This window comes from Raphanus sativus, chromosome 5 (genome assembly GCF_000801105.2).
Source record: "Raphanus sativus cultivar WK10039 chromosome 5, ASM80110v3, whole genome shotgun sequence".
NCBI lineage: Eukaryota > Viridiplantae > Streptophyta > Magnoliopsida > Brassicales > Brassicaceae > Raphanus > Raphanus sativus.
The window spans coordinates 11941765-11952829 of NC_079515.1; the positions used below are offsets into that span (position 1 = coordinate 11941765).

At 30.7% G+C, this 11065-nt stretch overlaps 1 long non-coding RNA gene across 2 annotated transcripts; it reads left to right on the forward strand.

Annotated features, from left to right (window-relative positions):
- The first annotated feature begins 6584 nt into the window (after positions 1-6584).
- LOC130512701 (uncharacterized) lies at positions 6585-8621 on the forward strand. 2 transcript variants are annotated; one of them, XR_008946283.1, is made up of 5 exons: positions 6585-6948; positions 7015-7340; positions 7694-7751; positions 8016-8136; positions 8226-8621. It is a non-coding gene; the product is annotated as an uncharacterized LOC130512701 (long non-coding RNA). The 2 variants fall into 2 exon arrangements; XR_008946282.1 differs by having other exon boundaries at positions 6585-7340.
- Positions 8622-11065: the final 2444 nt, after the last annotated feature.

Sequence of the window (11065 nt, forward strand, 5' to 3'; positions counted from 1 at the left end):
AAAATTTTCCCAAATATGAAAATCTGGTTCTAGTTTATAGTTTCATCAAGCACTTACATAAGATGATGGTCAAAGAGTTTAGAACCTCTGTTGTCTTCGTTTTCCTAGATAAAGAAAACTTTATAATGCTAATTCCACTAATCTAGGCGGTATATGAAATGTTAATAAACTAAATATTACAAAATTAGAATGATTCTTATATACCATGAAAGATAGTTTAGAATGCATTAATTCAAATGTAGAATGTGGTTTGAATTTTTAAACTAAAGTGAAGAGTATAAACTTCAGTATATAGAACATTTACAGAAAACTCATTACTTTGGAAAGAGTTAACCCACGGATTTTGGAAAATTTTCAAAAATATGAAAATATGGTTGTAGTGTATAGTTTCATTGAGAACTAACATAAGATGCTGGTTAAATAGTTTAGAACCTCTGTTGTCTCCGTTTCTTTAGATAATGAAGATTTTATAATGTTAATTCCACTAATCTAGGTACTATATTAAATTATACCAAACTAAATATTAAAAAATTAGAAAGATTTCTACATACCATGAAAGAAAGTTTAGAATACATTAATTCAAATGTAGAATGTGGTTTGAATTTTTTAATCTAAAGTGAAGTGTATAACCTTGAGTATATAGAGCATTTACCGAAAACTCATTATTTTAGAAGGGTTAAACCCACATATTTTGGAAATTTTTCAAAAATATGAAAATCTGGTTCTAGTTTATAGTTTCATCGAGCACTAACATAAGATAATGGTCAAAGATTTTAGAACCTCTATTGTCTCCGTTTCCCTAGATAATGAAGATTTTACAATGCTAATTCCACTAATCTAGGCGGTATATGAAATTTTAGTAAACTAAATATTAAAAAAATTAGAATGATTCCTATATACTATGGAAGATAGTTTAGTAGACATTAATTCAATTGTAGAATGTGGTTTGATTTTTTTAACTAAAGTTAAGAATATAAACTTTAGTATATAGAGCATTTACCAAAAACTCATTATTTTAGAAGGAGTTAACCCACATATTTTGGAAAATTTTCAAAAATATGAAAATCTGGTTTTAGTGTATAGTTTCATCGAGAACTAACATAAGATGATGGTAAAAGAGTTTAGAACCTTTGTTGTCTCCGTTTCTCTAGATAATGAAGATTTTATAGTGCTAATTCCACTAATATAGGCAATATATGAAATTTTAGTAAACTAAATATTAAAAAATTAGAATGATTCCTATATACCATGAAAAATAGTTTAGAATGCATTAATTAAAATGTAGAATGTGGTTTGAAATTTTTAAACAAAAGTGAAGAATATAAACTTCAGTATATAGAGCATTTACCCAAAACTCATTATTTTAGAAGGTGTTAATTCACGGATTTTGGAAATTTTTTAAAAATATAAAAAATATGGTTCTAGTTTATACTTTCATCGAGCACTAATATAAGATGATGTTCAAAGATTTTAGAACCACTATTGTCTCCGTTTCTCTAGATAATGAAGATTTTATAATGCTAATCCCACTAATCGAGGCAGTATATGAAATTTTAGTAAACTAAATATTAAAAAATTAGAATGATTCCTATATAGCATAAAAAATAGTTTAGAATGCATTAATTCAAATGTAGAATGTGGTTTGAAATTATTAAACAAAAGTGAAGAGTATAAACTTCAATATATAGAGCATTTACCGAAAACTCATTATTTTAGAAGGGGTTAACCCACGGATCTTGGAAATTTTTTAAAAATATGAAACTCTGGTTCTAGTTTATAGTTTCATCGAGCACTAACATAAGATGATGGTCAAAGAGTTTAGAACCTCTGTTGTCTCCATTTTCCTAGATAATGAAAACTTTATAATGCTAATTCCACTAATCTAGGCGGTATATGAAATATTATTAAATTAAATATTACAAAATTAGAATGATTCCTATATACCATGAAAGATAGTTTAGAATACATTAATTCAAATGTAGAATGTGGTTTGAATTTTTAAACTAAAGTGAAGAGTATAAACTTCAGTATATAGAACATTTACCGAAAACTCATTATTTTAGAAGGAGTTAACCCACGGATTTTGGAAAATTTTCAAAAATATGAAAATATGGTTGTAGTGTATAGTTTCATCGAGCACTAACATAAGATGATGGTAAAATAGTTTAGAACCTCTGTTTTCTCCGTTTCTTTAGATAATGAAGATTTTATAATGTTAATTCTACTAATCTAGGTACAATATGAAATTTTACCAAACTAAATATTAAAAAATTAGAATGATTCCTATATACCATTAAAGAAAGTTTAGAATACATTAATTCAAATGTAGAATGTTTTTAAACTAAAGTGAAGAGTATAACCTTAAGTATATAGAGCATTTACCGAAAACTCATTATTTTAGAAGGGGTTAACCCACATATTTTTGAAATTTTTCAAAAATATGAAAATCTGGTTCTAGTGTATAGTTTCATCGAGCACTAACATAAGATAATAGTCAAAGATTTTAGAACCTTTGTAGTCTCCGTTTCCCATGATAATAAAGATTTTACAGTGCTAATTCCACTAATCTAGGCGGTATATGAAATTTTAGTAAATTAAATATTAAAAAATTAAAATGATTCCTATATACTATGAAAGATAGTTTAGTATACATTAATTCAATTGTAGAATGTGGTTTGATTTTTTAAACTAAAGTTAAGAATATAAACTTTAGTATATAGAACATTTACCAAAAACTCATTATTTTAGAAGGAGTTAACCCACGTATTTTGGAAAATTTTCAAAAATATGAAAATCTGGTTTTAGTGTATTGTTTCATCGAGAACTAACATAAGATGATGGTAAAAGAGTTTAGAACCTTTGTTGTCTCTGTTTCTCTAGATAATGAAGATTTTATAGTGCTAATTCCACTAATCTAGGCAATATATGAAATTTTAGTAAACTAAATATTAAAAAATTAGAATGATTCCTATATACCATGAAATATAGTCTATAATGAATTAATTCAAATGTAGAATATGGTTTGAAATTTTTAACAAAAGTGAAGATTATAAACTTCAGTATATAGAGCATTTACCGAAAACTCATTATTTTAGAAGGGGTTAACCCACGGATTTTGGAAAATTTTCCAAAATATGAAAATCTGGTTCTAGTGTATAATTTCATCGAGGACTAACATAAGATGATGGTCAAAGAGTTTAGAATCTCTGTTGTCTTCGTTTCCCTAGATAATGAAGATTTAATAATGCTAATTCCACAAATCCAGGCGGTATATGAAATTTTAGTAAACTAAATATTAGAAAATTAGAATGATTCCTATATACCATGAAACATAGTTTAGAATACATTAATTCAAATATAGAATGTGGTTTGAATTTTTTAAACTAAAGTGAAGAGTATAAACTTCATTATATAGAGCATTTACCGAAAACTCAATATTTTAGAAGGAGTTAACCCACGGATTTTGAAAATTTTCAAAAATATGAAAATCTTGTTTTAGTGTATAGTTTCATCGAGCACTAACATAATATGATGTTCAAAGAGGTTTAGAACCTTTTCTTGTGTCCGTTTCTCAAGAAAATAAAGATTTTATAATGGTAATTCCAATAATCTAGGTAGTATATGAAATTTTACCAAAATAAATATTAAAAAATTAGAATGATTCCTATATACCATGTAAGATAGTTTAGAATACATTAATTCAAATCTAGAATGTGGTTTGAAATTTTTAAACAAAAGTGAAGAGTATAAACTTCAGTATATAGAGCATTTACCGAAAACTTATTATTTTAGAAGGAGTTAACCCACGGATTTTGGAAAATTTTCAAAAATATGAAAATCTGATTTTAGTGTATATTTTCATCGAGCACTAACATAAGATGTTGGTCAAAGAGTTTTGAACCTATGTTGTCTCCGTTTCCTTAGATAATGAAGATTTAATAATGCTAATTCCACTAATCCAGGCGGTATATGTAATTTTATTAAACTAAATATTATAAAATTAGAATAATTCCTATATACCATGAAAGATAGTTTAGAATACATTAATTCAAATGTAGAATGTGGTTTGAATTTTTTAAACTGAAGTGAAAAGTATAAACTTCAGTATATAGAGCATTTACCAAAAACTCATTATTTTAAAAGGAGTTAACCCACGGATTTTGGAAACTTTTCAAAAATATGAAAGTATGGTTTTAGTGTATAGTTTCATCGAGCACTAACATAAGATAATTGTCAAATAGTTTAGAACCTCTGTTGTCTCTGTTTCTCTAGATAATGAAGATTTTATAATTCTAATTTCACCAATCTAGGCAATATCTCAAATACGCATTCTGGAGATAGATTGGAGACGATAATTTTTTTCTGTGGTCGGGTCATTGTAAATGGAGATGGATCTCTGACTATCGGGTCACAGAAGTACAATGACCCGACCACAGAAAAATTCCCATCCCCATCTCACAGAAGTATCAACTCCATCCACTTGTTTATTTATGTTCATATACAGTTTAAAAGTGGGCACTTTAAAAGTCGTCTTGATCACTTCGGAACTATTAAGAAATATGTGGGAACCGAAATTCACGCCGTCGATTTTAATGAATAAAAACCGAGGAAAGCCAAGTTAACTCGACTTTCCTGGAAGGTCCGGATTCTCTGCGATAGCCAACGACAAGTGACCGAACAAATGTGGAAAATATAGAAACATAACAAAATGATTTTTACGGAAAGTAGATCTATATTTCGACTTCGCGTAAGAGCATTGCGATTATTACAAAAGACTGTAAGAGCGTCGGCTGCGAGAACAGGCAACGAGATTCCTAGTTCTAGCCGCCTAAGACCTTAAACCTAATTGAGTCGCAGCTCGATAACAAAAGACGAAAACCATACGAAAAAGGTTTTGTTAAGATTTGGGTTTGGACCTTATGAAAGGCTGCCTACGTACCCCTTTCGAGGATCAAGTCGGACGTAGCTCAGTTAGAAAGAATTGAACAAGAGGTCGAACACCCTGTGCCGGTTCGTCTAGTATGAGCGTTGGTCATAAAAACAGGCATGTCGAGAATAATGCCTAGGGTTTCTATGTGCGGAACTCTAAGTAAAAGAATTGTTAGATCCTTCCAAGAGGAACAGAGATCTACGGACAAGATAAAAATAATACAAGAGGCGGCCAGACGTTCTAGGTCCTGCCTTGCTAGTCTAACCACCTAAGTTCTAAGTTCTCTAAGCTTGCAGGAGTTCTCTAAATCTAAAATCTCGGATCCGCTCTCCCCCTTTTCTTCTGCTCCAGCCCTCCTTATATACATGTCTTAGGTCGGTGGCCCTTCTACTCTTTCTTCTGCTCCAGCCCTCCTTATATACTTGTTTATATACAATTTTAAAGTGGGCACTTTTGAAGTCATCTTGACCACTTCAAACAACATTGAAATCATACGTTTTCGAAGTGGGCACTTTGAATTCCGCCATGAGCACTTCAGAGCTATAAAGTATTTTTTTTTTAGAACTGAATTTTATTCAACTTCTAAACTTATTATATAGGGAAGACCAAAGCCTAAAACGTCCCAAGAACCAAAAGACCTGACCATAGCAAAAATTCTCTTCTCCAATCTATGTTCCAATTACAACGACCCGAAAGCTTTAATCCTCCAGAGTGCGTATATGAGATATACCCAAGTCTCTACAGAAATCGGAAATGCGCTTTGACCCCCGTTGGTTTAACGTGTTCTCTGGTGTATTTTGGATTTTACCTTCATTGCAAGCAAAACCTGATAGTCAGAGATCCATCTCCAATTACAACGACCCGACCTAAGCAAAAATTCTCATCACCAATCTATTTTCAGAATGCGTATATGAGATATACCCAAGTCTCTAGGGAAATCAGAAATGCGCCTTGAACCCCAGTCGATTCAAAAGTGTTCTCTGGTGTATTTTAGATTTAACCTTCATTGCAAGCAAAACCCAATAGTCAGAGATCCATCTCCGATTACAACGGCCCGACCACAGAAAAAATTCCCATCTCCAATCTATCTCCACAATGCGTATATGAGATCGATAAATGCTCCTTGCACCCCCGTCGGTGTAACGTGTTCTCTGGTGTATTTTGGATTTTACTTTCATTGCAAATAATACTCGATAGTCAGAGATCCAACTCCATTTAGGGTTTGGGGTTTTAGGGTCAGGGTTTTAGGATTCGGGGTTTGGGGTTCGGGGTTTAGGGTTCGGGGTTTAGGGTTAGGATTAGGGTTCGAGGTTTAGGGTTCGGGTTTAGGGTTTAAGGTGAACCCTAAACCCTAAACCCTAAACCCCGAACCCTAAACTTCGAACCCTAAATCCTAACCCTAAACCCCAAACCCTAAACCCTGATCCCTAAACCCCGAACCCTTAACCCCGAACCCTTAACCCCGAACCCTAAACCCCAAATCCTAAAACCCCGAACCCTAAACCCTGAAGATTTTATAATGGTCAATCTAGGCAGTATTTGAAATTTTACCTAATATACATTAATTCAAATGTAGAATGTGGTTTGAAATTTTTAAACAAAAGTGAAGTTACCGAAAACTTAATATTTTTGATAGGATTAACACACGAATCTTTATATATAAAAGACAGTTTACTCTCTCCTGGGTGCGCCACATGGGACGCCACGTCACAAATTCGAAGCATGTAGGTGCGCCACGTGTCCGCGTACATAAACCGCATCGTTTCGTTAAAACATAAGTATAATTGGTTTGGGCTTTTATTATATTTGGGCTTCATCCGTCTGCGTTAAGGCGACACCACCGTCGTGTCGATCCAAGTACAGGCCACCGCGTCTTACCAGAATAGGTGTACGCTTTCATTCAATCTCCGTCGTTTACATTTTCATTCACTCCATTAAACCATCACCTTTATTAACTCGCATTCAATAGCATCTTCACCTTCCTTGATGGTTACAAAAGTTATCCTATAAATAAGAAGGTAAGCTTCGCCGAAATTCATCAATCATCACCTCTCACCCTCAATCCTCATAATACTTTTCTTCAGTATGAAGGTTTCTTCAGAGAAATTCTGATTTAGATATGGAGTTTCGAGATGTTGAATCGCTTTGTGAATCTTCAATCCCAACGTTTTGTCTTCTTTCCTAATCAACGGAACTTATCGGGAGAGCTATTCAACACGAATCGCGATCAGTCTGATGGTGATTCCCTGGATCGAAAAGCCTTGCTGTCGTTTCATCTTGGAGGTAAAGCTTCCAAGAATATCAACAATGACATAGAACTTGAATTTTGCTGCTGCGGCAAGGAAGCTCACTGAGATGGGCCATCCTGGATTGGCTGAAACTTTCTACAACCAACGTGTACCCGGAAACGGTATTGTCCCTGATTCGTCGGTTTTGAATTCAATGGTTCTTTGTTTGGTTAAGTTGAGGAGATTTGACGAGGCTAGAGCACATTTAGATAGAGTTCTAGCTAGATGTACCTCACAACTTTAGTTTCAAACCCAAAATTGACTTAACAACGAGTGATAATCTGTTTGATTGGTTTAATTGTGATATTGGAATGTGTGTGACTCTGTGTTTATTTATAGTTATTGCAACTGGTTTTTTTAAAAATCTTTTTGTTTGTAATTTTTCCTTCTCTTTTTCACTCTACAACACAATTGATGTTATAGCTTGCTTTGTTGCTTAACATTTTCATTACTGATTGCTGACTATTTTTCTCAGATTGTGTCTAGCAGAGGAGGTAACAGACGTCTATGATGCTGTGAAAACATGTTCAAAGGTGTGATCCCTTGGTTTCTTCAATCCAGAGTCCACAAAAAAATTTGTTCTGTACTTTGTGTTCTACTTTTATATCTTTACAGTTGTAAAGAAATAGAACGAATATAGCAATGTGCCTAGAGAATGAAGCTACTTTACTTATGTTTCTTAATATTCTACATATTTTTGTAAAAGATAATATCAAAGTTTTTATTACCAAAGCTAATTAATGATAATCACCATGGCAATGTAATCTCCAGCTGTTTTTTGATTATCAATAATGCAGATATCTGCAAGGTTTGCACCGGGTCAAGAGTTATTCTGTTTCAGTTGAGATCCTGAAGAATGCACCAGTTCTTGCGATTGTTTATGAGAACTTCTCCGGCTGTGTTTTGCTTATTGTAGAGGTAAAATAAAAGTACTTCCTTAGATTTTTTTTTGTGCATCAGAAGCTTTGCTAAAAAGGAACCAGTTCATGAAATTGTTCCAATGACAGATTTGGGATGCTCTTTAGCACTGAGGAGCTTGATATTTTTGTAAACGATGGAGCTTTCGGAATGGTCTATTAAGTGGTTTCTGAAACTACACAATATCAGAGAGTGAATTTAGCCAAGGTGTGTTAGTCTTGAAAGATGCTTTGGTTGGACCTTATGGAGAAAGATAAGCGCATTCCAAAAGCAATAGAATGTGTCGCTATAGAAAAAACGGGTAGCTACAGATTATTGATTCAACCCTGATAAAAAAAGTCCTACAAGGAAGTTATATTTCGATTTTAGGTGGTTTGGTTTGATTTAGTTGTGTGTTGGTTTGTGTACAAATTATAGTGCAACAGTTTCTCATGCAATGAGTTGAGAACATAAAAAAATATTCTCATAGTAAAAACATAATTTAATTGAACGTCATGTGACTTGAATCTTACAAAAGTAGATTTTGAATCAAACTTACAAATTTCTAAACATAATAAAATATACATAAACCAAATTTGAAATATATATAAACATGAATTATTTCTATAATTATTTAATAGTTAAGGCAAACATTAAAAATCCAACTATTATTTTTTACTAAAACCTATGTATTTCAGGCTTTCAGATATCACATAAGGTACTAAATAATGAATTTGTGTGCGAGTTTTTATTATTGGTCCATATGTGAAATACAATTAGTATATATTTTATATAATATTTAAATGTGTCTTTGTAAAAAATATTCTGCCAAATAATATAAGAAAAGTAATTTTTTTGTGCTTTATTATTAAGCATCACTTCGATGATATTGGTCTAAACAAAAAACAAAGCATTTTACTTTTTATTGTAATGTAAAATGAACTTCCTTTGCATTCAAATATTTTGTATTATTTTATTGAATTACATATCAAAAAATGTATTCTATCATATGGATTCAACCCACGTAAACTATATCAAATATTCCTAATAAAATAGTTGAAATTCAAATTTATATAATTTAACTAATATATAATATTGTAAATAAAATATTTTTAATCCTTTTAAATAAAAACATGAAAAATATTTTTTAAAAACATTGTATACTCCAAATTTTATTAAATATAAATTATCATAATCTAAGCATTATTGTAATTTCTCAATACACTTATAGATAAATTTTAAATTGTTTTTTGTTGACAAAATATCAAATCCCGCGCGAAGCGCGGGCTTTCCCTAGTTTATAAAAAAATTCAAAAATATGAAAATCTGGTTTTAGTATGTAGTTTCTTAGAGCACTGACATAAGATGATGGCAAAGAGAGTTATAATGCTCTATATACTGAAGTTTAAAAATTTCATGGTATATTAAGTTTATAAGGGTAATTCCACTAATCTAGGCAGTATGAAGTTTTACCAAATTAAATATTAAAAAATAGAATGATTCCTATATACCATGAAAGATAGTTTAGAATACATTAATTCAAATTAGAATTTGGTTTGAAACTTTTAAACAAAAGTGAAGAGTATAAACTTCAGTATATAGAGCATTTACCGAAAACTCAATATTTTATAAGGGTTACCCACAGATTTTGGGAAAATTTCAAATATATGAATATATGGTTTTAGTGTATAGTTTCATCGAGCACTAGCATTAGATGATGGTCAAAGAGTTTAGAACCTCCGTTGTTTCCATTTCTCTAGATAATGAAGATTTTATAATATTAATCCCACTAATCTAGGCAGTATATGAAATTTAACCAAACTAAATATTAAAAAATTAGAATGATTCCTATATACCATGAAATAAAGTTTATAATACATTAATTCGAATGTATAATGTGGTTTGAATTTTTTAAACTAATGTAAAGAGTATAGACTTCAGTATATAGAGCATCTACGAATTTTGAAAAAAAATTCAAAAATATGAAAATCTGGTTTTAGTGTATAATTTCTTAGAGCACTGACAAAATATGATGGTCAAAGAGGTTTAGAACATTTTCTTGTCTCTGTTTCTCTAGAAAAAAAAGATTTTATAATGTTAATTCCACTAATCTAGATAGTATATGAAGTTTTACAAAATAAATATTAAAAAAATAGAATTATTCATATATACCATGAAAGATAGTTTAGAATGCATTAAATCAAATGTAGAATATGGTTTGAAAATTTTAAACAAAGTGAGAGTATAAACTTCAGTATATAGAGCTTTTTACCGAAAACTCATTATTTAAGAAGGGATTAACCCACAGATTTTGGAAAATTTTTCAAAATATGAAAATCTTGTTTTAGTTTATAGTTTCATAGAGCACTAACATAAGATGATGGTTAAAGAGTTTTGAACCTCTGTTGTCTTCGTTTATCTAGATAATGAAGATTTTATAATGTTAATTTCATTAATGTAGGCAGTATATGAAATTTTAGATATTAAAAAATTAGAATGATTCATATATACCATGAAAGATAGTTTAGAATACATTGATTCAAATGTAGAATGTGGTTTGAATTTTTTAAACTAAAGTGAAGAGTATAAACTTCAGTATATAGAGCATTTACTGAAAACTCATTATTTTTAGAAGGGGTTAACCGACGGATTTTTTAAAAACAATTTAAAATATGAAAATCTGGTTTTAGTGTATAATTTCTTAGAGAAACGACATAAGATGATGGTCAAAGAGGTTTAGAACCTTTTCTTGTCTCCATTTCTCAAGAAAATAAAGATTTTATAATGGTAATTCCATTAATCTAGGTAGTATATGAAATTGTACCAAAATATTTATTAAAAAATTAGAATGATTCCTATATACAATGAAAGATAGTTTAGAATGCATTAATTCAAATGTAGAATATGGTTTGAAATTTTTAAACTAAAGTGAAGAGTATAAACTTTAGTA